Genomic DNA, 26466 nt, shown 5'->3' with positions numbered 1-26466 from the left:
GAGAAGGACCAGGGGGACAGAACCACAATGTAACTGGTGTTTGAGATGATCTTGGTACTCGACAGCATCGAGTGGCTTCCAGCATGCTTTGTAGCTCCGGCGACAGAGTTCAAGAGGGACGACAGATGCGGATATCAGTTGGCAGGCAGTTTGGTAAGCGAGGCTGGGTGGACGGCTGCAGGCTGCCCTACCCGGCGGCTCGGGGTGAAGAATCGTTGTCTGTGTGCTGGTTGGTGGATCTGGAACGCTGGTCGAGGGTTCTCAGACGGCTTTAGTGACTGCAGCGTGAGAACAGCCACAGTGGTGCAGCCGGTCGCAGTTTGAGAGCTTGACTGCTTCGAAAAAGTCCTTAAAAGATGGACGCTGGTTGATGCTTGTTGTGGCACTCCTCCGAGCTTCTTCTCAATGCTTGGGTCGACGTTTAAGGCGGCCGACCCAAAGCTGAGAAGAGTGTTTGCCGGCAACGGCCTTGTCCTTTGTTCAGAGACTCTCTGGCACTTCCCACCTAGGAAGCTTGCTGGCTTAACCTAGCAGGGCACGCTGTGTGCTGGCTGGGTACCGGTTCTGGTGCTGCTTGATGGATCCTCTGAGTCGGGTATCTCCCTCTGTTCCCTGGGAGATGTTTTGGGAGGTATTTTGCTTCCCTCTTGGAAATCCTGGACTTCCTTCACTGGCGGAAGCCGTGAGGCAGATTGTACCATCACCGAGGGTCCGAATGAGTCCTTCTTCGTACTCCTTTTGAAGTCGTCGGATGATCTGCTCAGTGAGGGGCTCAGCCCTCTTTTAAAGCCAAATGGGCCCCAGTGATTGGAGCATGCTAAGCCTACCTTAAAGACCCAATCCTGGGTCCCCACCACCAATCTTCTGTCATGCGTAAGGTCATGACCAGAGTGCTTTGCAACAGGAAAGGTAAGGGGTGACAACATGTACTACTAAGCCGCACCCATCTTCCTGTCTCCTGTGGATCAAAGTGGCTCTCTGGTTAATTGAGCTCGAGAACAGACTGTCTGCATCAAATCACATATATCTTCCCTCTGAAAGGGGGTGGCCCTGCAGCGGTTGCCTACTGTAAACAGTTGTTCCACACATGACATTCAATGGCCTTCATACAGAGGGGTGGGAGCTAGCTTCAAGCTGACACATTGCATATGAAAAAGGTGTTGGGGTTTCCTGCCCTGTGTTAGTTCTGTGAACAGGCCTCTTGGCAGGCCTGCTTCACTTAACTCTCATCAGTATGCGCTGCCATCAGAGAGAACCTAACAATAGGCAGGGCATATCGATGGAGCCTTTGCTATTTTAAGTAGGCTGACCAGGGCCGGAGGAAGGCGTTGCCTCCCCCCTTCAGAGATGCTTTGATGTACCCATGGCTGTCACATTGCAGCTAAATGTGACAGGAGGACCGCACCGGTAGACTGTGTCCCCCAGAGTGCACTTGACTATGTGTTTGTTGTGCAGTGTCCATTGGGAAATGTGTGCGGGATAGCCCCACACATTTCCAGGAGGTTTACCTACCAACATTCCATTTCTTTTTTAAAAGTATCAAACCAGCCCAGGCGGAGCGCACACTCCCCGTGCGGATGGTCTAATTCCTCACTCTTGGTCAGGTTCTTCAATTCCTACCAGTCAAGTGGTCTCTTCTGTCTGTGTCTGCACTTCATTTGCACAGCAAACAGGCATGTCTTTCCCATGGCAACAGTGTCTTCTCCAAGCTGCACACACAGACAGCCGTTTCTCAGGCTAAATGTTCTCTTCTGACCTCAGTGGCAGAGCCACACTAAGCAGATGGCTCTGCAAAGGCCCAGGGGCTACAGCAAAAAGCCTGAACAGGGCAAGGCCGCTTCATTTTTGGCAGTGGAGTGGAAGTAGAATTGCAGGGTCCGCCCTATGAGACAGGGTACAAGACGTGAATTACATAGGACCTTTTCACTTTTCCCAGAGTCCCCTGCAAAATCGGGTCTATTTTCAAGGACAAGTGCAATTATCACAAACAGGTAGGTATGTGATGGCATGGAAATGTATCGAAATTGTAATGGTTTGGTCAACAGTTGGAACGCTCAGAGACAAATTGATTCACTTCTTGTCAATGTCCTGGCTGCACTGCAGAAACAGCTGGTCGTCCTGGTGGAGCATCACTTCACCTGTCCCCAAAGGAGCCCATTTCTCGATGCTGTCCTCGCTCCTGTGCAATCCTCCAATGGCTCTTTGCATTCTCAAGCCTCTCCCATGTTGCCTTGGCAGCGGCCTGCCCAATAATCTCTCAGGAGGGCGGGGTCACTTGCCAACAGGCCACCGATCATGCTAAGGGAAAGAGCGCACAGGTAGCAGCCTGCTCATTTGCATGTTTACTCCCAGAATCCTATGCATACCTTGCTACTATATTTGCTGTCAGTTTGGTGAGCGCAAGATGATACAGGTGTTCACCTCAACAAATCTCGGCACTGGAATCCAGGCGGTTTTATGAGTTTGACAAAGGATGCTCAGGATGGAGCTTGCTGGGATCAGTGCAAGTTAAATGGGAATCCATTCCCGGGGCGCACGGGCCTCTGGGTCAGGTGCTTTAGCTTTGCGCAGTGGCAGTATCGTAGCTCATGAGGTTTAACCGAGGCGCGATTATTGCTTATTGAAAACTTTACCCAATACCCCGCCATGACAGCTTGAAATATAGATGGAATTGGTAATTTTTGACAGTCTCTACGGAGGCTGAACCGATTTGTTTGAAAAGGAGACAATGACGCTTTTACTCCACTGGAGAAGACCTAGCAAGAGGGGTGTGTTTTTCGGAACCCATCCCTTCTATTCTTTGTTCTCTCGTGGCCTACCCTCAACAAAGGGGTTTACTTCCAGAAGCTAGCGCATTCGTAAACTCCAAGCGGCGCAGCGAAGTCTATGGAACCGTGACCATGCAGCAGGTGCATTAAGCGCCTCAGTTGTCTCGCTGCCTTCCTGATCTCACGACATGAAAACCATGAGCTTTCAGAACCTAGCAGACAGTGACCTGTCTGCCTTCGATCCTCTTTGCCACATCTGCTCTTGCGAAAGTCATCAGATTGTTGGATGGTTACTCAGGGAGGTCTGGCTGCCACTGAAGCCAACCGCAGCAGAGGGGTCGCTTTACCTTTGGCCTTCGCTCACCATCTCAGTCTTCCCAAGAGAGGCAAAAGGGCATTTCTGTCCCCATGCATTCTATAGACACATATTCACGTGGAGTCAACAACCCGACCTCTCTTGGTGTGACGAATCAACTTCCGGGGCACTAGTGGTCCAGGGAGGAATATCGCTTTCTAGACCATCAATCAGTCCCACACCTCTAGTACACCGGAAGGGGTCCGAACAGTGGACGGAACGTCAGGCTGGTTAGTTGCAACAGAGCGAAAAAACAATTGTGACCCACTGATAAAAGGGACTGTCCAGTCAAGGTTGTATACAAATATCTACTTTAGTATTAATACAACAGACAGTTCTAACACACTACAAAATACAACCCACCCTATAAAGGAAAACAGGGGACAGACAGTTTCACAAAGGAGAGGGATGCACTCTGGATACTGACAGGAGTGCAGTCGGTAAAGCAATCAGTCTGAACTGTTCAAGGTTATTTGGTTGCAGCAGCAAGGGAGCAAGAGGTCGTAAATGTCACTAAGGGCCTTCGGAGAAGGACCAGGGGGACAGAACCACAATGTAACTGGTGTTTGAGATGATCTTGGTACTCGACAGCATCGAGTGGCTTCCAGCATGCTTTGTAGCTCCGGCGACAGAGTTCAAGAGGGACGACAGATGCGGATATCAGTTGGCAGGCAGTTTGGTAAGCGAGGCTGGGCGGACGGCTGCAGGCTGCCCTACCCGGCGGCTCGGGGTGAAGAATCGTTGTCTGTGTGCTGGTTGGTGGATCTGGAACGCTGGTCGAGGGTTCTCAGACGGCTTTAGTGACTGCAGCGTGAGAACAGCCACAGTGGTGCAGCCGGTCGCAGTTTGAGAGCTCGACTGCTTCGAAAAAGTCCTTAAAAGATGGACGCTGGTTGATGCTTGTTGTGGCACTCCTCCGAGCTTCTTCTCAATGCTTGGGTCGACGTTTAAGGCGGCCGACCCAAAGCTGAGAAGAGTGTTTGCCGGCAACGGCCTTCTCCTTTGTTCAGAGACTCTCTGGCACTTCCCACCTAGGAAGCTTGCTGGCTTAACCTAGCAGGGCACGCTGTGTGCTGGCTGGGTACCGGTTCTGGTGCTGCTTGATGGATCCTCTGAGTCGGGTATCTCCCTCTGTTCCCTGGGAGATGTTTTGGGAGGTATTTTGCTTCCCTCTTGGAAATCCTGGACTTCCTTCACTGGCGGAAGCCATGAGGCAGACTGTACCATCACCGAGGGTCCGAATGAGTCCTTCTTCGTACTCCTTTTGAAGTCGTCGGATGATCTGCTCAGTGAGGGGCTCAGCCCTCTTTTAAAGCCAAATGGGCCCCAGTGATTGGAGCATGCTAAGCCTACCTTAAAGACCCAATCCTGGGTCCCCACCACCAATCTTCTGTCATGCGTAAGGTCATGACCAGAGTGCTTTGCAACAGGAAAGGTAAGGGGTGACAACATGTACTACTAAGCCGCACCCATCTTCCTGTCTCCTGTGGATCAAAGTGGCTCTCTGGTTAATTGAGCTCGAGAACAGACTGTCTGCATCAAATCACATATATCTTCCGTCTGAAAGGGGGTGGCCCTGCAGCGGTTGCCTACTGTAAACAGTTGTTCCACACATGACATTCAATGGCCTTCATACAGAGGGGTGGGAGCTAGCTTCAAGCTGACACATTGCATATGAAAAAGGTGTTGGGGTTTCCTGCCCTGTGTTAGTTCTGTGAACAGGCCTCTTGGCAGGCCTGCTTCACTTAACTCTCATCAGTATGCGCTGCCATCAGAGAGAACCTAACAATAGGCAGGGCATATCGATGGAGCCTTTGCTATTTTAAGTAGGCTGACCAGGGCCGGAGGAAGGCGTTGCCTTCCCCCTTCAGAGATGCTTTGATGTACCCATGGCTGTCACATTGCAGCTAAATGTGACAGGAGGACCGCACCGGTAGACTGTGTCCCCCAGAGTGCACTTGACTATGTGTTTGTTGTGCAGTGTCCATTGGGAAATGTGTGCGGGATAGCCCCACACATTTCCAGGAGGTTTACCTACCAACATTCCATTTCTTTTTTAAAAGTATCAAACCAGCCCAGGCGGAGCGCACACTCCCCGTGCGGATGGTCTAATTCCTCACTCTTGGTCAGGTTCTTCAATTCCTACCAGTCAAGTGGTCTCTTCTGTCTGTGTCTGCACTTCATTTGCACAGCAAACAGGCATGTCTTTCCCATGGCAACAGTGTCTTCTCCAAGCTGCACACACAGACAGCCGTTTCTCAGGCTAAATGTTCTCTTCTGACCTCAGTGGCAGAGCCACACTAAGCAGATGGCTCTGCAAAGGCCCAGGGGCTACAGCAAAAAGCCTGAACAGGGCAAGGCCGCTTCATTTTTGGCAGTGGAGTGGAAGTAGAATTGCAGGGTCCGCCCTATGAGACAGGGTACAAGACGTGAATTACATAGGACCTTTTCACTTTTCCCAGAGTCCCCTGCAAAATCGGGTCTATTTTCAAGGACAAGTGCAATTATCACAAACAGGTAGGTATGTGATGGCATGGAAATGTATCGAAATTGTAATGGTTTGGTCAACAGTTGGAACGCTCAGAGACAAATTGATTCACTTCTTGTCAATGTCCTGGCTGCACTGCAGAAACAGCTGGTCGTCCTGGTGGAGCATCACTTCACCTGTCCCCAAAGGAGCCCATTTCTCGATGCTGTCCTCGCTCCTGTGCAATCCTCCAATGGCTCTTTGCATTCTCAAGCCTCTCCCATGTTGCCTTGGCAGCGGCCTGCCCAATAATCTCTCAGGAGGGCGGGGTCACTTGCCAACAGGCCACCGATCATGCTAAGGGAAAGAGCGCACAGGTAGCAGCCTGCTCATTTGCATGTTTACTCCCAGAATCCTATGCATACCTTGCTACTATATTTGCTGTCAGTTTGGTGAGCGCAAGATGATACAGGTGTTCACCTCAACAAATCTCGGCACTGGAATCCAGGCGGTTTTATGAGTTTGACAAAGGATGCTCAGGATGGAGCTTGCTGGGATCAGTGCAAGTTAAATGGGAATCCATTCCCGGGGCGCACGGGCCTCTGGGTCAGGTGCTTTAGCTTTGCGCAGTGGCAGTATCGTAGCTCATGAGGTTTAACCGAGGCGCGATTATTGCTTATTGAAAACTTTACCCAATACCCCGCCATGACAGCTTGAAATATAGCTGGAATTGGTAATTTTTGACAGTCTCTACGGAGGCTGAACCGATTTGTTTGAAAAGGAGACAATGACGCTTTTACTCCACTGGAGAAGACCTAGCAAGAGGGGTGTGTTTTTCGGAACCCATCCCTTCTATTCTTTGTTCTCTCGTGGCCTACCCTCAACAAAGGGGTTTACTTCCAGAAGCTAGCGCATTCGTAAACTCCAAGCGGCGCAGCGAAGTCTATGGAACCGTGACCATGCAGCAGGTGCATTAAGCGCCTCAGTTGTCTCGCTGCCTTCCTGATCTCACGACATGAAAACGATGAGCTTTCAGAACCTAGCAGACAGTGACCTGCCTGCCTTCGATCCTCTTTGCCACATCTGCTCTTGCGAAAGTCATCAGATTGTTGGATGGTTACTCAGGGACGTCTGGCTGCCACTGAAGCCAACCGCAGCAGAGGGGTCGCTTTACCTTTGGCCTTCGCTCACCATCTCAGTCTTCCCAAGAGAGGCAAAAGGGCATTTCTGTCCCCATGCATTCTATAGACACATATTCACGTGGAGTCAACAACCCGACCTCTCTTGGTGTGACGAATCAACTTCCGGGGCACTAGTGGTCCAGGGAGGAATATCGCTTTCTAGACCATCAATCAGTCCCACACCTCTAGTACACCGGAAGGGGTCCGAACAGTGGACGGAACGTCAGGCTGGTTAGTTGCAACAGAGCGAAAAAACAATTGTGACCCACTGATAAAAGGGACTGTCCAGTCAAGGTTGTATACAAATATCTACTTTAGTATTAATACAACAGACAGTTCTAACACACTGCAAAATACAACCCACCCTATAAAGGAAAACAGGGGACAGACAGTTTCACAAAGGAGAGGGATGCACTCTGGATACTGACAGGAGTGCAGTCGGTAAAGCAATCAGTCTGAACTGTTCAAGGTTATTTGGTTGCAGCAGCAAGGGAGCAAGAGGTCGTAAATGTCACTAAGGGCCTTCGGAGAAGGACCAGGGGGACAGAACCACAATGTAACTGGTGTTTGAGATGATCTTGGTACTCGACAGCATCGAGTGGCTTCCAGCATGCTTTGTAGCTCCGGCGACAGAGTTCAAGAGGGACGACAGATGCGGGTATCAGTTGGCAGGCAGTTTGGTAAGCGAGGCTGGGCGGACGGCTGCAGGCTGCCCTACCCGGCGGCTCGGGGTGAAGAATCGTTGTCTGTGTGCTGGTTGGTGGATCTGGAACGCTGGTCGAGGGTTCTCAGACGGCTTTAGTGACTGCAGCGTGAGAACAGCCACAGTGGTGCAGCCGGTCGCAGTTTGAGAGCTCGACTGCTTCGAAAAAGTCCTTAAAAGATGGACGCTGGTTGATGCTTGTTGTGGCACTCCTCCGAGCTTCTTCTCAATGCTTGGGTCGACGTTTAAGGCGGCCGACCCAAAGCTGAGAAAAGTGTTTGCCGGCAACGGCCTTGTCCTTTGTTCAGAGACTCTCTGGCACTTCCCACCTAGGAAGCTTGCTGGCTTAACCTAGCAGGGCACGCTGTGTGCTGGCTGGGTACCGGTTCTGGTGCTGCTTGATGGATCCTCTGAGTCGGGTATCTCCCTCTGTTCCCTGGGAGATGTTTTGGGAGGTATTTTGCTTCCCTCTTGGAAATCCTGGACTTCCTTCACTGGCGGAAGCCGTGAGGCAGACTGTACCATCACTGAGGGTCCGAATGAGTCCTTCTTCGTACTCCTTTTGAAGTCGTCGGATGATCTGCTCAGTGAGGGGCTCAGCCCTCTTTTAAAGCCAAATGGGCCCCAGTGATTGGAGCATGCTAAGCCTACCTTAAAGACCCAATCCTGGGTCCCCACCACCAATCTTCTGTCATGCGTAAGGTCATGACCAGAGTGCTTTGCAACAGGAAAGGTAAGGGGTGACAACATGTACTACTAAGCCGCACCCATCTTCCTGTCTCCTGTGGATCAAAGTGGCTCTCTGGTTAATTGAGCTCGAGAACAGACTGTCTGCATCAAATCACATATATCTTCCCTCTGAAAGGGGGTGGCCCTGCAGCGGTTGCCTACTGTAAACAGTTGTTCCACACATGACATTCAATGGCCTTCATACAGAGGGGTGGGAGCTAGCTTCAAGCTGACACATTGCATATGAAAAAGGTGTTGGGGTTTCCTGCCCTGTGTTAGTTCTGTGAACAGGCCTCTTGGCAGGCCTGCTTCACTTAACTCTCATCAGTATGCGCTGCCATCAGAGAGAACCTAACAATAGGCAGGGCATATCGATGGAGCCTTTGCTATTTTAAGTAGGCTGACCAGGGCCGGAGGAAGGCGTTGCCTTCCCCCTTCAGAGATGCTTTGATGTACCCATGGCTGTCACATTGCAGCTAAATGTGACAGGAGGACCGCACCGGTAGACTGTGTCCCCCAGAGTGCACTTGACTATGTGTTTGTTGTGCAGTGTCCATTGGGAAATGTGTGCGGGATAGCCCCACACATTTCCAGGAGGTTTACCTACCAACATTCCATTTCTTTTTTAAAAGTATCAAACCAGCCCAGGCGGAGCGCACACTCCCCGTGCGGATGGTCTAATTCCTCACTCTTGGTCAGGTTCTTCAATTCCTACCAGTCAAGTGGTCTCTTCTGTCTGTGTCTGCACTTCATTTGCACAGCAAACAGGCATGTCTTTCCCATGGCAACAGTGTCTTCTCCAAGCTGCACACACAGACAGCCGTTTCTCAGGCTAAATGTTCTCTTCTGACCTCAGTGGCAGAGCCACACTAAGCAGATGGCTCTGCAAAGGCCCAGGGGCTACAGCAAAAAGCCTGAACAGGGCAAGGCCGCTTCATTTTTGGCAGTGGAGTGGAAGTAGAATTGCAGGGTCCGCCCTATGAGACAGGGTACAAGACGTGAATTACATAGGACCTTTTCACTTTTCCCAGAGTCCCCTGCAAAATCGGGTCTATTTTCAAGGACAAGTGCAATTATCACAAACAGGTAGGTATGTGATGGCATGGAAATGTATCGAAATTGTAATGGTTTGGTCAACAGTTGGAACGCTCAGAGACAAATTGATTCACTTCTTGTCAATGTCCTGGCTGCACTGCAGAAACAGCTGGTCGTCCTGGTGGAGCATCACTTCACCTGTCCCCAAAGGAGCCCATTTCTCGATGCTGTCCTCGCTCCTGTGCAATCCTCCAATGGCTCTTTGCATTCTCAAGCCTCTCCCATGTTGCCTTGGCAGCGGCCTGCCCAATAATCTCTCAGGAGGGCGGGGTCACTTGCCAACAGGCCACCGATCATGCTAAGGGAAAGAGCGCACAGGTAGCAGCCTGCTCATTTGCATGTTTACTCCCAGAATCCTATGCATACCTTGCTACTATATTTGCTGTCAGTTTGGTGAGCGCAAGATGATACAGGTGTTCACCTCAACAAATCTCGGCACTGGAATCCAGGCGGTTTTATGAGTTTGACAAAGGATGCTCAGGATGGAGCTTGCTGGGATCAGTGCAAGTTAAATGGGAATCCATTCCCGGGGCGCACGGGCCTCTGGGTCAGGTGCTTTAGCTTTGCGCAGTGGCAGTATCGTAGCTCATGAGGTTTAACCGAGGCGCGATTATTGCTTATTGAAAACTTTACCCAATACCCCGCCATGACAGCTTGAAATATAGCTGGAATTGGTAATTTTTGACAGTCTCTACGGAGGCTGAACCGATTTGTTTGAAAAGGAGACAATGACGCTTTTACTCCACTGGAGAAGACCTAGCAAGAGGGGTGTGTTTTTCGGAACCCATCCCTTCTATTCTTTGTTCTCTCGTGGCCTACCCTCAACAAAGGGGTTTACTTCCAGAAGCTAGCGCATTCGTAAACTCCAAGCGGCGCAGCGAAGTCTATGGAACCGTGACCATGCAGCAGGTGTATTAAGCGCCTCAGTTGTCTCGCTGCCTTCCTGATCTCACGACATGAAAACCATGAGCTTTCAGAACCTAGCAGACAGTGACCTGCCTGCCTTCGATCCTCTTTGCCACATCTGCTCTTGCGAAAGTCATCAGATTGTTGGATGGTTACTCAGGGAGGTCTGGCTGCCACTGAAGCCAACCGCAGCAGAGGGGTCGCTTTACCTTTGGCCTTCGCTCACCATCTCAGTCTTCCCAAGAGAGGCAAAAGGGCATTTCTGTCCCCATGCATTCTATAGACACATATTCACGTGGAGTCAACAACCCGACCTCTCTTGGTGTGACGAATCAACTTCCGGGGCACTCTCTTTCTTCCGGGGCATATCGCTTTCTAGACCATCAATCAGTCCCACACCTCTAGTACACCGGAAGGGGTCCGAACAGTGGACGGAACGTCAGGCTGGTTAGTTGCAACAGAGCGAAAAAACAATTGTGACCCACTGATAAAAGGGACTGTCCAGTCAAGGTTGTATACAAATATCTACTTTAGTATTAATACAACAGACAGTTCTAACACACTACAAAATACAACCCACCCTATAAAGGAAAACAGGGGACAGACAGTTTCACAAAGGAGAGGGATGCACTCTGGATACTGACAGGAGTGCAGTCGGTAAAGCAATCAGTCTGAACTGTTCAAGGTTATTTGGTTGCAGCAGCAAGGGAGCAAGAGGTCGTAAATGTCACTAAGGGCCTTCGGAGAAGGACCAGGGGGACAGAACCACAATGTAACTGGTGTTTGAGATGATCTTGGTACTCGACAGCATCGAGTGGCTTCCAGCATGCTTTGTAGCTCACGAGCGACAGAGTTCAAGAGGGACGACAGATGCGGATATCAGTTGGCAGGCAGTTTGGTAAGCGAGGCTGGGCGGACGGCTGCAGGCTGCCCTACCCGGCGGCTCGGGGTGAAGAATCGTTGTCTGTGTGCTGGTTGGTGGATCTGGAACGCTGGTCGAGGGTTCTCAGACGGCTTTAGTGACTGCAGCGTGATAACAGCCACAGTGGTGCAGCCGGTCGCAGTTTGAGAGCTCGACTGCTTCGAAAAAGTCCTTAAAAGATGGACGCTGGTTGATGCTTGTTGTGGCACTCCTCCGAGCTTCTTCTCAATGCTTGGGTCGACGTTTAAGGCGGCCGACCCAAAGCTGAGAAAAGTGTTTGCCGGCAACGGCCTTGTCCTTTGTTCAGAGACTCTCTGGCACTTCCCACCTAGGAAGCTTGCTGGCTTAACCTAGCAGGGCACGCTGTGTGCTGGCTGGGTACCGGTTCTGGTGCTGCTTGATGGATCCTCTGAGTCGGGTATCTCCCTCTGTTCCCTGGGAGATGTTTTGGGAGGTATTTTGCTTCCCTCTTGGAAATCCTGGACTTCCTTCACTGGCGGAAGCCGTGAGGCAGACTGTACCATCACCGAGGGTCCGAATGAGTCCTTCTTCGTACTCCTTTTGAAGTCGTCGGATGATCTGCTCAGTGAGGGGCTCAGCCCTCTTTTAAAGCCAAATGGGCCCCAGTGATTGGAGCATGCTAAGCCTACCTTAAAGACCCAATCCTGGGTCCCCACCACCAATCTTCTGTCATGCGTAAGGTCATGACCAGAGTGCTTTGCAACAGGAAAGGTAAGGGGTGACAACATGTACTACTAAGCCGCACCCATCTTCCTGTCTCCTGTGGATCAAAGTGGCTCTCTGGTTAATTGAGCTTGAGAACAGACTGTCTGCATCAAATCACATATATCTTCCCTCTGAAAGGGGGTGGCCCTGCAGCGGTTGCCTACTGTAAACAGTTGTTCCACACATGACATTCAATGGCCTTCATACAGAGGGGTGGGAGCTAGCTTCAAGCTGACACATTGCATATGAAAAAGGTGTTGGGGTTTCCTGCCCTGTGTTAGTTCTGTGAACAGGCCTCTTGGCAGGCCTGCTTCACTTAACTCTCATCAGTATGCGCTGCGATCAGAGAGAACCTAACAATAGGCAGGGCATATCGATGGAGCCTTTGCTATTTTAAGTAGGCTGACCAGGGCCGGAGGAAGGCGTTGCCTTCCCCCTTCAGAGATGCTTTGATGTACCCATGGCTGTCACATTGCAGCTAAATGTGACAGGAGGACCGCACCGGTAGACTGTGTCCCCCAGAGTGCACTTGACTATGTGTTTGTTGTGCAGTGTCCATTGGGAAATGTGTGCGGGATAGCCCCACACATTTCCAGGAGGTTTACCTACCAACATTCCATTTCTTTTTTAAAAGTATCAAACCAGCCCAGGCGGAGCGCACACTCCCCGTGCGGATGGTCTAATTCCTCACTCTTGGTCAGGTTCTTCAATTCCTACCAGTCAAGTGGTCTCTTCTGTCTGTGTCTGCACTTCATTTGCACAGCAAACAGGCATGTCTTTCCCATGGCAACAGTGTCTTCTCCAAGCTGCACACACAGACAGCCGTTTCTCAGGCTAAATGTTCTCTTCTGACCTCAGTGGCAGAGCCACACTAAGCAGATGGCTCTGCAAAGGCCCAGGGGCTACAGCAAAAAGCCTGAACAGGGCAAGGCCGCTTCATTTTTGGCAGTGGAGTGGAAGTAGAATTGCAGGGTCCGCCCTATGAGACAGGGTACAAGACGTGAATTACATAGGACCTTTTCACTTTTCCCAGAGTCCCCTGCAAAATCGGGTCTATTTTCAAGGACAAGTGCAATTATCACAAACAGGTAGGTATGTGATGGCATGGAAATGTATCGAAATTGTAATGGTTTGGTCAACAGTTGGAACGCTCAGAGACAAATTGATTCACTTCTTGTCAATGTCCTGGCTGCACTGCAGAAACAGCTGGTCGTCCTGGTGGAGCATCACTTCACCTGTCCCCAAAGGAGCCCATTTCTCGATGCTGTCCTCGCTCCTGTGCAATCCTCCAATGGCTCTTTGCATTCTCAAGCCTCTCCCATGTTGCCTTGGCAGCGGCCTGCCCAATAATCTCTCAGGAGGGCGGGGTCACTTGCCAACAGGCCACCGATCATGCTAAGGGAAAGAGCGCACAGGTAGCAGCCTGCTCATTTGCATGTTTACTCCCAGAATCCTATGCATACCTTGCTACTATATTTGCTGTCAGTTTGGTGAGCGCAAGATGATACAGGTGTTCACCTCAACAAATCTCGGCACTGGAATCCAGGCGGTTTTATGAGTTTGACAAAGGATGCTCAGGATGGAGCTTGCTGGGATCAGTGCAAGTTAAATGGGAATCCATTCCCGGGGCGCACGGGCCTCTGGGTCAGGTGCTTTAGCTTTGCGCAGTGGCAGTATCGTAGCTCATGAGGTTTAACCGAGGCGCGATTATTGCTTATTGAAAACTTTACCCAATACCCCGCCATGACAGCTTGAAATATAGCTGGAATTGGTAATTTTTGACAGTCTCTACGGAGGCTGAACCGATTTGTTTGAAAAGGAGACAATGACGCTTTTACTCCACTGGAGAAGACCTAGCAAGAGGGGTGTGTTTTTCGGAACCCATCCCTTCTATTCTTTGTTCTCTCGTGGCCTACCCTCAACAAAGGGGTTTACTTCCAGAAGCTAGCGCATTCGTAAACTCCAAGCGGCGCAGCGAAGTCTATGGAACCGTGACCATGCAGCAGGTGTATTAAGGGCCTCAGTTGTCTCGCTGCCTTCCTGATCTCACGACATGAAAACCATGAGCTTTCAGAACCTAGCAGACAGTGACCTGCCTGCCTTCGATCCTCTTTGCCACATCTGCTCTTGCGAAAGTCATCAGATTGTTGGATGGTTACTCAGGGAGGTCTGGCTGCCACTGAAGCCAACCGCAGCAGAGGGGTCGCTTTACCTTTGGCCTTCGCTCACCATCTCAGTCTTCCCAAGAGAGGCAAAAGGGCATTTCTGTCCCCATGCATTCTATAGACACATATTCACGTGGAGTCAACAACCCGACCTCTCTTGGTGTGACGAATCAACTTCCGGGGCACTAGTGGTCCAGGGAGGAATATCGCTTTCTAGACCATCAATCAGTCCCACACCTCTAGTACACCGGAAGGGGTCCGAACAGTGGACGGAACGTCAGGCTGGTTAGTTGCAACAGAGCGAAAAAACAATTGTGACCCACTGATAAAAGGGACTGTCCAGTCAAGGTTGTATACAAATATCTACTTTAGTATTAATACAACAGACAGTTCTAACACACTACAAAATACAACCCACCCTATAAAGGAAAACAGGGGACAGACAGTTTCACAAAGGAGAGGGATGCACTCTGGATACTGATAGGAGTGCAGTCGGTAAAGCAATCAGTCTGAACTGTTCAAGGTTATTTGGTTGCAGCAGCAAGGGAGCAAGAGGTCGTAAATGTCACTAAGGGCCTTCGGAGAAGGACCAGGGGGACAGAACCACAATGTAACTGGTGTTTGAGATGATCTTGGTACTCGACAGCATCGAGTGGCTTCCAGCATGTTTTGTAGCTCCGGCGACAGAGTTCAAGAGGGACGACAGATGCGGATATCAGTTGGCAGGCAGTTTGGTAAGCGAGGCTGGGCGGACGGCTGCAGGCTGCCCTACCCGGCGGCTCGGGGTGAAGAATCGTTGTCTGTGTGCTGGTTGGTGGATCTGGAACGCTGGTCGAGGGTTCTCAGACGGCTTTAGTGACTGCAGCGTGAGAACAGCCACAGTGGTGCAGCCGGTCGCAGTTTGAGAGCTCGACTGCTTCGAAAAAGTCCTTAAAAGATGGACGCTGGTTGATGCTTGTTGTGGCACTCCTCCAAGCTTCTTCTCAATGCTTGGGTCGACGTTTAAGGCGGCCGACCCAAAGCTGAGAAGAGTGTTTGCCGGCAACGGCCTTGTCCTTTGTTCAGAGACTCTCTGGCACTTCCCACCTAGGAAGCTTGCTGGCTTAACCTAGCAGGGCACGCTGTGTGCTGGCTGGGTACCGGTTCTGGTGCTGCTTGATGGATCCTCTGAGTCGGGTATCTCCCTCTGTTCCCTGGGAGATGTTTTGGGAGGTATTTTGCTTCCCTCTTGGAAATCCTGGACTTCCTTCACTGGCGGAAGCCGTGAGGCAGACTGTACCATCACCGAGGGTCCGAATGAGTCCTTCTTCGTACTCCTTTTGAAGTCGTCGGATGATCTGCTCAGTGAGGGGCTCAGCCCTCTTTTAAAGCCAAATGGGCCCCAGTGATTGGAGCATGCTAAGCCTACCTTAAAGACCCAATCCTGGGTCCCCACCACCAATCTTCTGTCATGCGTAAGGTCATGACCAGAGTGCTTTGCAACAGGAAAGGTAAGGGGTGACAACATGTACTACTAAGCCGCACCCATCTTCCTGTCTCCTGTGGATCAAAGTGGCTCTCTGGTTAATTGAGCTCGAGAACAGACTGTCTGCATCAAATCACATATATCTTCCCTCTGAAAGGGGGTGGCCCTGCAGCGGTTGCCTACGGTAAACAGTTGTTCCACACATGACATTCAATGGCCTTCATACAGAGGGGTGGGAGCTAGCTTCAAGCTGACACATTGCATATGAAAAAGGTGTTGGGGTTTCCTGCCCTGTGTTAGTTCTGTGAACAGGCCTCTTGGCAGGCCTGCTTCACTTAACTCTCATCAGTATGCGCTGCGATCAGAGAGAACCTAACAATAGGCAGGGCATATCGATGGAGCCTTTGCTATTTTAAGTAGGCTGACCAGGGCCGGAGGAAGGCGTTGCCTTCCCCCTTCAGAGATGCTTTGATGTACCCATGGCTGTCACATTGCAGCTAAATGTGACAGGAGGACCGCACCGGTAGACTGTGTCCCCCAGAGTGCACTTGACTATGTGTTTGTTGTGCAGTGTCCATTGGGAAATGTGTGCGGGATAGCCCCACACATTTCCAGGAGGTTTACCTACCAACATTCCATTTCTTTTTTAAAAGTATCAAACCAGCCCAGGCGGAGCGCACACTCCCCGTGCGGATGGTCTAATTCCTCACTCTTGGTCAGGTTCTTCAATTCCTACCAGTCAAGTGGTCTCTTCTGTCTGTGTCTGCACTTCATTTGCACAGCAAACAGGCAGGTCTTTCCCATGGCAACAGTGTCTTCTCCAAGCTGCACACACAGACAGCCGTTTCTCAGGCTAAATGTTCTCTTCTGACCTCAGTGGCAGAGCCACACTAAGCAGATGGCTCTGCAAAGGCCCAGGGGCTACAGCAAAAAGCCTGAACAGGGCAAGGCCGCTTCATTTTTGGCAGTGGAGTGGAAGTAGAATTGCAGGGTCCGCCCTATGAGACAGGGTACAAGACGTGAATTACATAGGACCTTTTCACTTTTCCCAGAGTCCCCTGCAAAATCGGGTCTATTTTCAAGGACAAGTGCAATTATCACAAACAGGTAGGTATGTGATGGCATGGAAATGTATCGAAATTGTAATGGTTTGGTCAACAGTTGGAACGCTCAGAGACAAATTGATTCACTTCTTGTCAATGTCCTGGCTGCACTGCAGAAACAGCTGGTCGTCCTGGTGGAGCATCACTTCACCTGTCCCCAAAGGAGCCCATTTCTCGATGCTGTCCTCGCTCCTGTGCAATCCTCCAATGGCTCTTTGCATTCTCAAGCCTCTCCCATGTTGCCTTGGCAGCGGCCTGCCCAATAATCTCTCAGGAGGGCGGGGTCACTTGCCAACAGGCCACCGATCATGCTAAGGGAAAGAGCGCACAGGTAGCAGCCTGCTCATTTGCATGTTTACTCCCAGAATCCTATGCATACCTTGCTACTATATTTGCTGTCAGTTTGGTGAGCGCAAGATGATACCGGTGTTCACCTCAACAAATCTCGGCACTGGAATCCAGGCGGTTTTATGAGTTTGACAAAGGATGCTCAGGATGGAGCTTGCTGGGATCAGTGCAAGTTAAATGGGAATCCATTCCCGGGGCGCACGGGCCTCTGGGTCAGGTGCTTTAGCTTTGCGCAGTGGCAGTATCGTAGCTCATGAGGTTTAACCGAGGCGCGATTATTGCTTATTGAAAACTTTACCCAATACCCCGCCATGACAGCTTGAAATATAGCTGGAATTGGTAATTTTTGACAGTCTCTACGGAGGCTGAACCGATTTGTTTGAAAAGGAGACAATGACGCTTTTACTCCACTGGAGAAGACCTAGCAAGAGGGGTGTGTTTTTCGGAACCCATCCCTTCTATTCTTTGTTCTCTCGTGGCCTACCCTCAACAAAGGGGTTTACTTCCAGAAGCTAGCGCATTCGTAAACTCCAAGCGGCGCAGCGAAGTCTATGGAACCGTGACCATGCAGCAGGTGCATTAAGCGCCTCAGTTGTCTCGCTGCCTTCCTGATCTCACGACATGAAAACCATGAGCTTTCAGAACCTAGCAGACAGTGACCTGTCTGCCTTCGATCCTCTTTGCCACATCTGCTCTTGCGAAAGTCATCAGATTGTTGGATGGTTACTCAGGGAGGTCTGGCTGCCACTGAAGCCAACCGCAGCAGAGGGGTCGCTTTACCTTTGGCCTTCGCTCACCATCTCAGTCTTCCCAAGAGAGGCAAAAGGGCATTTCTGTCCCCATGCATTCTATAGACACATATTCACGTGGAGTCAACAACCCGACCTCTCTTGGTGTGACGAATCAACTTCCGGGGCACTAGTGGTCCAGGGAGGAATATCGCTTTCTAGACCATCAATCAGTCCCACACCTCTAGTACACCGGAAGGGGTCCGAACAGTGGACGGAACGTCAGGCTGGTTAGTTGCAACAGAGCGAAAAAACAATTGTGACCCACTGATAAAAGGGACTGTCCAGTCAAGGTTGTATACAAATATCTACTTTAGTATTAATACAACAGACAGTTCTAACACACTACAAAATACAACCCACCCTATAAAGGAAAACAGGGGACAGACAGTTTCACAAAGGAGAGGGATGCACTCTGGATACTGACAGGAGTGCAGTCGGTAAAGCAATCAGTCTGAACTGTTCAAGGTTATTTGGTTGCAGCAGCAAGGGAGCAAGAGGTCGTAAATGTCACTAAGGGCCTTCGGAGAAGGACCAGGGGGACAGAACCACAATGTAACTGGTGTTTGAGATGATCTTGGTACTCGACAGCATCGAGTGGCTTCCAGCATGCTTTGTAGCTCCGGCGACAGAGTTCAAGAGGGACGACAGATGCGGATATCAGTTGGCAGGCAGTTTGGTAAGCGAGGCTGGGCGGACGGCTGCAGGCTGCCCTACCCGGCGGCTCGGGGTGAAGAATCGTTGTCTGTGTGCTGGTTGGTGGATCTGGAACGCTGGTCGAGGGTTCTCAGACGGCTTTAGTGACTGCAGCGTGAGAACAGCCACAGTGGTGCAGCCGGTCGCAGTTTGAGAGCTCGACTGCTTCGAAAAAGTCCTTAAAAGATGGACGCTGGTTGATGCTTGTTGTGGCACTCCTCCGAGCTTCTTCTCAATGCTTGGGTCGACGTTTAAGGCGGCCGACCCAAAGCTGAGAAGAGTGTTTGCCGGCAACGGCCTTGTCCTTTGTTCAGAGACTCTCTGGCACTTCCCACCTAGGAAGCTTGCTGGCTTAACCTAGCAGGGCACGCTGTGTGCTGGCTGGGTACCGGTTCTGGTGCTGCTTGATGGATCCTCTGAGTCGGGTATCTCCCTCTGTTCCCTGGGAGATGTTTTGGGAGGTATTTTGCTTCCCTCTTGGAAATCCTGGACTTCCTTCACTGGCGGAAGCCGTGAGGCAGACTGTACCATCACCGAGGGTCCGAATGAGTCCTTCTTCGTACTCCTTTTGAAGTCGTCGGATGATCTGCTCAGTGAGGGGCTCAGCCCTCTTTTAAAGCCAAATGGGCCCCAGTGATTGGAGCATGCTAAGCCTACCTTAAAGACCCAATCCTGGGTCCCCACCACCAATCTTCTGTCATGCGTAAGGTCATGACCAGAGTGCTTTGCAACAGGAAAGGTAAGGGGTGACAACATGTACTACTAAGCCGCACCCATCTTCCTGTCTCCTGTGGATCAAAGTGGCTCTCTGGTTAATTGAGCTCGAGAACAGACTGTCTGCATCAAATCACATATATCTTCCCTCTGAAAGGGGGTGGCCCTGCAGCGGTTGCCTACTGTAAACAGTTGTTCCACACATGACATTCAATGGCCTTCATACAGAGGGGTGGGAGCTAGCTTCAAGCTGACACATTGCATATGAAAAAGGTGTTGGGGTTTCCTGCCCTGTGTTAGTTCTGTGAACAGGCCTCTTGGCAGGCCTGCTTCACTTAACTCTCATCAGTATGCGCTGCCATCAGAGAGAACCTAACAATAGGCAGGGCATATCGATGGAGCCTTTGCTATTTTAAGTAGGCTGACCAGGGCCGGAGGAAGGCGTTGCCTTCCCCCTTCAGAGATGCTTTGATGTACCCATGGCTGTCACATTGCAGCTAAATGTGACAGGAGGACCGCACCGGTAGACTGTGTCCCCCAGAGTGCACTTGACTATGTGTTTGTTGTGCAGTGTCCATTGGGAAATGTGTGCGGGATAGCCCCACACATTTCCAGGAGGTTTACCTACCAACATTCCATTTCTTTTTTAAAAGTATCAAACCAGCCCAGGCGGAGCGCACACTCCCCGTGCGGATGGTCTAATTCCTCACTCTTGGTCAGGTTCTTCAATTCCTACCAGTCAAGTGGTCTCTTCTGTCTGTGTCTGCACTTCATTTGCACAGCAAACAGGCATGTCTTTCCCATGGCAACAGTGTCTTCTCCAAGCTGCACACACAGACAGCCGTTTCTCAGGCTAAATGTTCTCTTCTGACCTCAGTGGCAGAGCCACACTAAGCAGATGGCTCTGCAAAGGCCCAGGGGCTACAGCAAAAAGCCTGAACAGGGCAAGGCCGCTTCATTTTTGGCAGTGGAGTGGAAGTAGAATTGCAGGGTCCGCCCTATGAGACAGGGTACAAGACGTGAATTACATAGGACCTTTTCACTTTTCCCAGAGTCCCCTGCAAAATCGGGTCTATTTTCAAGGACAAGTGCAATTATCACAAACAGGTAGGTATGTGATGGCATGGAAATGTATCGAAATTGTAATGGTTTGGTCAACAGTTGGAACGCTCAGAGACAAATTGATTCACTTCTTGTCAATGTCCTGGCTGCACTGCAGAAACAGCTGGTCGTCCTGGTGGAGCATCACTTCACCTGTCCCCAAAGGAGCCCATTTCTCGATGCTGTCCTCGCTCCTGTGCAATCCTCCAATGGCTCTTTGCATTCTCAAGCCTCTCCCATGTTGCCTTGGCAGCGGCCTGCCCAATAATCTCTCAGGAGGGCGGGGTCACTTGCCAACAGGCCACCGATCATGCTAAGGGAAAGAGCGCACAGGTAGCAGCCTGCTCATTTGCATGTTTACTCCCAGAATCCTATGCATACCTTGCTACTATATTTGCTGTCAGTTTGGTGAGCGCAAGATGATACAGGTGTTTACCTCAACAAATCTCGGCACTGGAATCCAGGCGGTTTTATGAGTTTGACAAAGGATGCTCAGGATGGAGCTTGCTGGGATCAGTGCAAGTTAAATGGGAATCCATTCCCGGGGCGCACGGGCCTCTGGGTCAGGTGCTTTAGCTTTGCGCAGTGGCAGTATCGTAGCTCATGAGGTTTAACCAGGCGCGATTATTGCTTATTGAAAACTTTACCCAATACCCCGCCATGACAGCTTGAAATATAGCTGGAATTGGTAATTTTTGACAGTCTCTACGGAGGCTGAACCGATTTGTTTGAAAAGGAGACAATGACGCTTTTACTCCACTGGAGAAGACCTAGCAAGAGGGGTGTGTTTTTCGGAACCCATCCCTTCTATTCTTTGTTCTCTCGTGGCCTACCCTCAACAAAGGGGTTTACTTCCAGAAGCTAGCGCATTCGTAAACTCCAAGCGGCGCAGCGAAGTCTATGGAACCGTGACCATGCAGCAGGTGCATTAAGCGCCTCAGTTGTCTCGCTGCCTTCCTGATCTCACGACATGAAAACCATGAGCTTTCAGAACCTAGCAGACAGTGACCTGCCTGCCTTCGATCCTCTTTGCCACATCTGCTCTTGCGAAAGTCATCAGATTGTTGGATGGTTACTCAGGGAGGTCTGGCTGCCACTGAAGCCAACCGCAGCAGAGGGGTCGCTTTACCTTTGGCCTTCGCTCACCATCTCAGTCTTCCCAAGAGAGGCAAAAGGGCATTTCTGTCCCCATGCATTCTATAGACACATATTCACGTGGAGTCAACAACCCGACCTCTCTTGGTGTGACGAATCAACTTCCGGGGCACTAGTGGTCCAGGGAGGAATATCGCTTTCTAGACCATCAATCAGTCCCACACCTCTAGTACACCGGAAGGGGTCCGAACAGTGGACGGAACGTCAGGCTGGTTAGTTGCAACAGAGCGAAAAAACAATTGTGACCCACTGATAAAAGGGACTGTCCAGTCAAGGTTGTATACAAATATCTACTTTAGTATTAATACAACAGACAGTTCTAACACACTACAAAATACAACCCACCCTGTAAAGGAAAACAGGGGACAGACAGTTTCACAAAGGAGAGGGATGCACTCTGGATACTGACAGGAGTGCAGTCGGTAAAGCAATCAGTCTGAACTATTCAAGGTTATTTGGTTGCAGCAGCAAGGGAGCAAGAGGTCGTAAATGTCACTAAGGGCCTTCGGAGAAGGACCAGGGGGACAGAACCACAATGTAACTGGTGTTTGAGATGATCTTGGTACTCGACAGCATCGAGTGGCTTCCAGCATGCTTTGTAGCTCCGGCGACAGAGTTCAAGAGGGACGACAGATGCGGATATCAGTTGGCAGGCAGTTTGGTAAGCGAGGCTGGGCGGACGGCTGCAGGCTGCCATACCCGGCGGCTCGGGGTGAAGAATCGTGGTCTGTGTGCTGGTTGGTGGATCTGGAACGCTGGTCGAGGGTTCTCAGATGGCTTTAGTGACTGCAGCGTGAGAACAGCCACAGTGGTGCAGCCGGTCGCAGTTTGAGAGCTCGACTGCTTCGAAAAAGTCCTTAAAAGATGGACGCTGGTTGATGCTTGTTGTGGCACTCCTCCGAGCTTCTTCTCAATGCTTGGGTCGACGTTTAAGGCGGCCGACCCAAAGCTGAGAAGAGTGTTTGCCGGCAACGGCCTTGTCCTTTGTTCAGAGACTCTCTGGCACTTCCCACCTAGGAAGCTTGCTGGCTTAACCTAGCAGGGCACGCTGTGTGCTGGCTGGGTACCGGTTCTGGTGCTGCTTGATGGATCCTCTGAGTCGGGTATCTCCCTCTGTTCCCTGGGAGATGTTTTGGGAGGTATTTTGCTTCCCTCTTGGAAATCCTGGACTTCCTTCACTGGCGGAAGCCGCGAGGCAGACTGTACCATCACCGAGGGTCCGAATGAGTCCTTCTTCGTACTCCTTTTGAAGTCGTCGGATGATCTGCTCAGTGAGGGGCTCAGCCCTCTTTTAAAGCCAAATGGGCCCCAGTGATTGGAGCATGCTAAGCCTACCTTAAAGACCCAATCCTGGGTCCCCACCACCAATCTTCTGTCATGCGTAAGGTCATGACCAGAGTGCTTTGCAACAGGAAAGGTAAGGGGTGACAACATGTACTACTAAGCCGCACCCATCTTCCTGTCTCCTGTGGATCAAAGTGGCTCTCTGGTTAATTGAGCTCGAGAACAGACTGTCTGCATCAAATCACATATATCTTCCCTCTGAAAGGGGGTGGCCCTGCAGCGGTTGCCTACGGTAAACAGTTGTTCCACACATGACATTCAATGGCCTTCATACAGAGGGGTGGGAGCTAGCTTCAAGCTGACACATTGCATATGAAAAAGGTGTTGGGGTTTCCTGCCCTGTGTTAGTTCTGTGAACAGGCCTCTTGGCAGGCCTGCTTCACTTAACTCTCATCAGTATGCGCTGCCATCAGAGAGAACCTAACAATAGGCAGGGCATATCGATGGAGCCTTTGCTATTTTAAGTAGGCTGACCAGGGCCGGAGGAAGGCGTTGCCTTCCCCCTTCAGAGATGCTTTGATGTACCCATGGCTGTCACATTGCAGCTAAATGTGACAGGAGGACCGCACCGGTAGACTGTGTCCCCCAGAGTGCACTTGACTATGTGTTTGTTGTGCAGTGTCCATTGGGAAATGTGTGCGGGATAGCCCCACACATTTCCAGGAGGTTTACCTACCAACATTCCATTTCTTTTTTAAAAGTATCAAACCAGCCCAGGCGGAGCGCACACTCCCCGTGCGGATGGTCTAATTCCTCACTCTTGGTCAGGTTCTTCAATTCCTACCAGTCAAGTGGTCTCTTCTGTCTGTGTCTGCACTTCATTTGCACAGCAAACAGGCATGTCTTTCCCATGGCAACAGTGTCTTCTCCAAGCTGCACACACAGACAGCCGTTTCTCAGGCTAAATGTTCTCTTCTGACCTCAGTGGCAGAGCCACACTAAGCAGATGGCTCTGCAAAGGCCCAGGGGCTACAGCAAAAAGCCTGAACAGGGCAAGGCCGCTTCATTTTTGGCAGTGGAGTGGAAGTAGAATTGCAGGGTCCGCCCTATGAGACAGGGTACAAGACGTGAATTACATAGGACCTTTTCACTTTTCCCAGAGTCCCCTGCAAAATCGGGTCTATTTTCAAGGACAAGTGCAATTATCACAAACAGGTAGGTATGTGATGGCATGGAAATGTATCGAAATTGTAATGGTTTGGTCAACAGTTGGAACGCTCAGAGACAAATTGATTCACTTCTTGTCAATGTCCTGGCTGCACTGCAGAAACAGCTGGTCGTCCTGGTGGAGCATCACTTCACCTGTCCCCAAAGGAGCCCATTTCTCGATGCTGTCCTCGCTCCTGTGCAATCCTCCAATGGCTCTTTGCATTCTCAAGCCTCTCCCATGTTGCCTTGGCAGCGGCCTGCCCAATAATCTCTCAGGAGGGCGGGGTCACTTGCCAACAGGCCACCGATCATGCTAAGGGAAAGAGCGCACAGGTAGCAGCCTGCTCATTTGCATGTTTACTCCCAGAATCCTATGCATACCTTGCTACTATATTTGCTGTCAGTTTGGTGAGCGCAAGATGATACAGGTGTTCACCTCAACAAATCTCGGCACTGGAATCCAGGCGGTTTTATGAGTTTGACAAAGGATGCTCAGGATGGAGCTTGCTGGGATCAGTGCAAGTTAAATGGGAATCCATTCCCGGGGCGCACGGGCCTCTGGGTCAGGTGCTTTAGCTTTGCGCAGTGGCAGTATCGTAGCTCATGAGGTTTAACCGAGGCGCGATTATTGCTTATTGAAAACTTTACCCAATACCCCGCCATGACAGCTTGAAATATAGCTGGAATTGGTAATTTTTGACAGTCTCTACGGAGGCTGAACCGATTTGTTTGAAAAGGAGACAATGACGCTTTTACTCCACTGGAGAAGACCTAGCAAGAGGGGTGTGTTTTTCGGAACCCATCCCTTCTATTCTTTGTTCTCTCGTGGCCTACCCTCAACAAAGGGGTTTACTTCCAGAAGCTAGCGCATTCGTAAACTCCAAGCGGCGCAGCGAAGTCTATGGAACCGTGACCATGCAGCAGGTGCATTAAGCGCCTCAGTTGTCTCGCTGCCTTCCTGATCTCACGACATGAAAACCATGAGCTTTCAGAACCTAGCAGACAGTGACCTGTCTGCCTTCGATCCTCTTTGCCACATCTGCTCTTGCGAAAGTCATCAGATTGTTGGATGGTTACTCAGGGAGGTCTGGCTGCCACTGAAGCCAACCGCAGCAGAGGGGTCGCTTTACCTTTGGCCTTCGCTCACCATCTCAGTCTTCCCAAGAGAGGCAAAAGGGCATTTCTGTCCCCATGCATTCTATAGACACATATTCACGTGGAGTCAACAACCCGACCTCTCTTGGTGTGACGAATCAACTTCCGGGGCACTAGTGGTCCAGGGAGGAATATCGCTTTCTAGACCATCAATCAGTCCCACACCTCTAGTACACCGGAAGGGGTCCGAACAGTGGACGGAACGTCAGGCTGGTTAGTTGCAACAGAGCGAAAAAACAATTGTGACCCACTGATAAAAGGGACTGTCCAGTCAAGGTTGTATACAAATATCTACTTTAGTATTAATACAACAGACAGTTCTAACACACTACAAAATACAACCCACCCTATAAAGGAAAACAGGGGACAGACAGTTTCACAAAGGAGAGGGATGCACTCTGGATACTGACAGGAGTGCAGTCGGTAAAGCAATCAGTCTGAACTGTTCAAGGTTATTTGGTTGCAGCAGCAAGGGAGCAAGAGGTCGTAAATGTCACTAAGGGCCTTCGGAGAAGGACCAGGGGGACAGAACCACAATGTAACTGGTGTTTGAGATGATCTTGGTACTCGACAGCATCGAGTGGCTTCCAGCATGCTTTGTAGCTCCGGCGACAGAGTTCAAGAGGGACGACAGATGCGGATATCAGTTGGCAGGCAGTTTGGTAAGCGAGGCTGGGCGGACGGCTGCAGGCTGCCCTACCCGGCGGCTCGGGGTGAAGAATCGTTGTCTGTGTGCTGGTTGGTGGATCTGGAACGCTGGTCGAGGGTTCTCAGACGGCTTTAGTGACTGCAGCGTGAGAACAGCCACAGTGGTGCAGCCGGTCGCAGTTTGAGAGCTCGACTGCTTCGAAAAAGTCCTTAAAAGATGGACGCTGGTTGATGCTTGTTGTGGCACTCCTCCGAGCTTCTTCTCAATGCTTGGGTCGACGTTTAAGGCGGCCGACCCAAAGCTGAGAAGAGTGTTTGCCGGCAACGGCCTTGTCCTTTGTTCAGAGACTCTCTGGCACTTCCCACCTAGGAAGCTTGCTGGCTTAACCTAGCAGGGCACGCTGTGTGCTGGCTGGGTACCGGTTCTGGTGCTGCTTGATGGATCCTCTGAGTCGGGTATCTCCCTCTGTTCCCTGGGAGATGTTTTGGGAGGTATTTTGCTTCCCTCTTGGAAATCCTGGACTTCCTTCACTGGCGGAAGCCGTGAGGCAGACTGTACCATCACCGAGGGTCCGAATGAGTCCTTCTTCGTACTCCTTTTGAAGTCGTCGGATGATCTGCTCAGTGAGGGGCTCAGCCCTCTTTTAAAGCCAAATGGGCCCCAGTGATTGGAGCATGCTAAGCCTACCTTAAAGACCCAATCCTGGGTCCCCACCACCAATCTTCTGTCATGCGTAAGGTCATGACCAGAGTGCTTTGCAACAGGAAAGGTAAGGGGTGACA

The 26466-nt window shown here is 50.8% G+C and overlaps 7 non-coding genes across 7 annotated transcripts; all 7 read left to right on the top strand.

The window, feature by feature from the left end:
• The first annotated feature begins 2559 nt into the window (after nucleotides 1-2559).
• On the top strand, nucleotides 2560-2700 carry LOC138496694 (U4 spliceosomal RNA). The gene has a single exon (XR_011278182.1). It is a non-coding gene; the product is annotated as a U4 spliceosomal RNA (small nuclear RNA).
• Nucleotides 2701-6208: 3508 nt separating this feature from the next.
• LOC138496454 (U4 spliceosomal RNA) lies at nucleotides 6209-6349 on the top strand. Its single transcript, XR_011277964.1, has one exon. It is a non-coding gene; the product is annotated as a U4 spliceosomal RNA (small nuclear RNA).
• A 3508-nt stretch (nucleotides 6350-9857) lies between these two features.
• On the top strand, nucleotides 9858-9998 carry LOC138496453 (U4 spliceosomal RNA). Its single transcript, XR_011277963.1, has one exon. It is a non-coding gene; the product is annotated as a U4 spliceosomal RNA (small nuclear RNA).
• A 3510-nt stretch (nucleotides 9999-13508) lies between these two features.
• Nucleotides 13509-13649, top strand: LOC138496452 (U4 spliceosomal RNA). The gene has a single exon (XR_011277962.1). It is a non-coding gene; the product is annotated as a U4 spliceosomal RNA (small nuclear RNA).
• Nucleotides 13650-17157: 3508 nt separating this feature from the next.
• Nucleotides 17158-17298, top strand: LOC138496451 (U4 spliceosomal RNA). The gene has a single exon (XR_011277961.1). It is a non-coding gene; the product is annotated as a U4 spliceosomal RNA (small nuclear RNA).
• Nucleotides 17299-20806: 3508 nt separating this feature from the next.
• Nucleotides 20807-20946, top strand: LOC138496795 (U4 spliceosomal RNA). Its single transcript, XR_011278274.1, has one exon. It is a non-coding gene; the product is annotated as a U4 spliceosomal RNA (small nuclear RNA).
• A 3508-nt stretch (nucleotides 20947-24454) lies between these two features.
• LOC138496450 (U4 spliceosomal RNA) lies at nucleotides 24455-24595 on the top strand. The gene has a single exon (XR_011277960.1). It is a non-coding gene; the product is annotated as a U4 spliceosomal RNA (small nuclear RNA).
• Nucleotides 24596-26466: the final 1871 nt, after the last annotated feature.

Source organism: Ambystoma mexicanum, chromosome 10 (assembly GCF_040938575.1).
Source record: "Ambystoma mexicanum isolate Mex_15411 chromosome 10, UKY_AmexF1_1, whole genome shotgun sequence".
Taxonomy (NCBI): Eukaryota; Metazoa; Chordata; class Amphibia; order Caudata; family Ambystomatidae; genus Ambystoma; species Ambystoma mexicanum.
The sequence above is the reverse complement of the archived record's forward strand: the minus strand, read 5'-3'. Positions and strand labels throughout refer to the sequence as shown.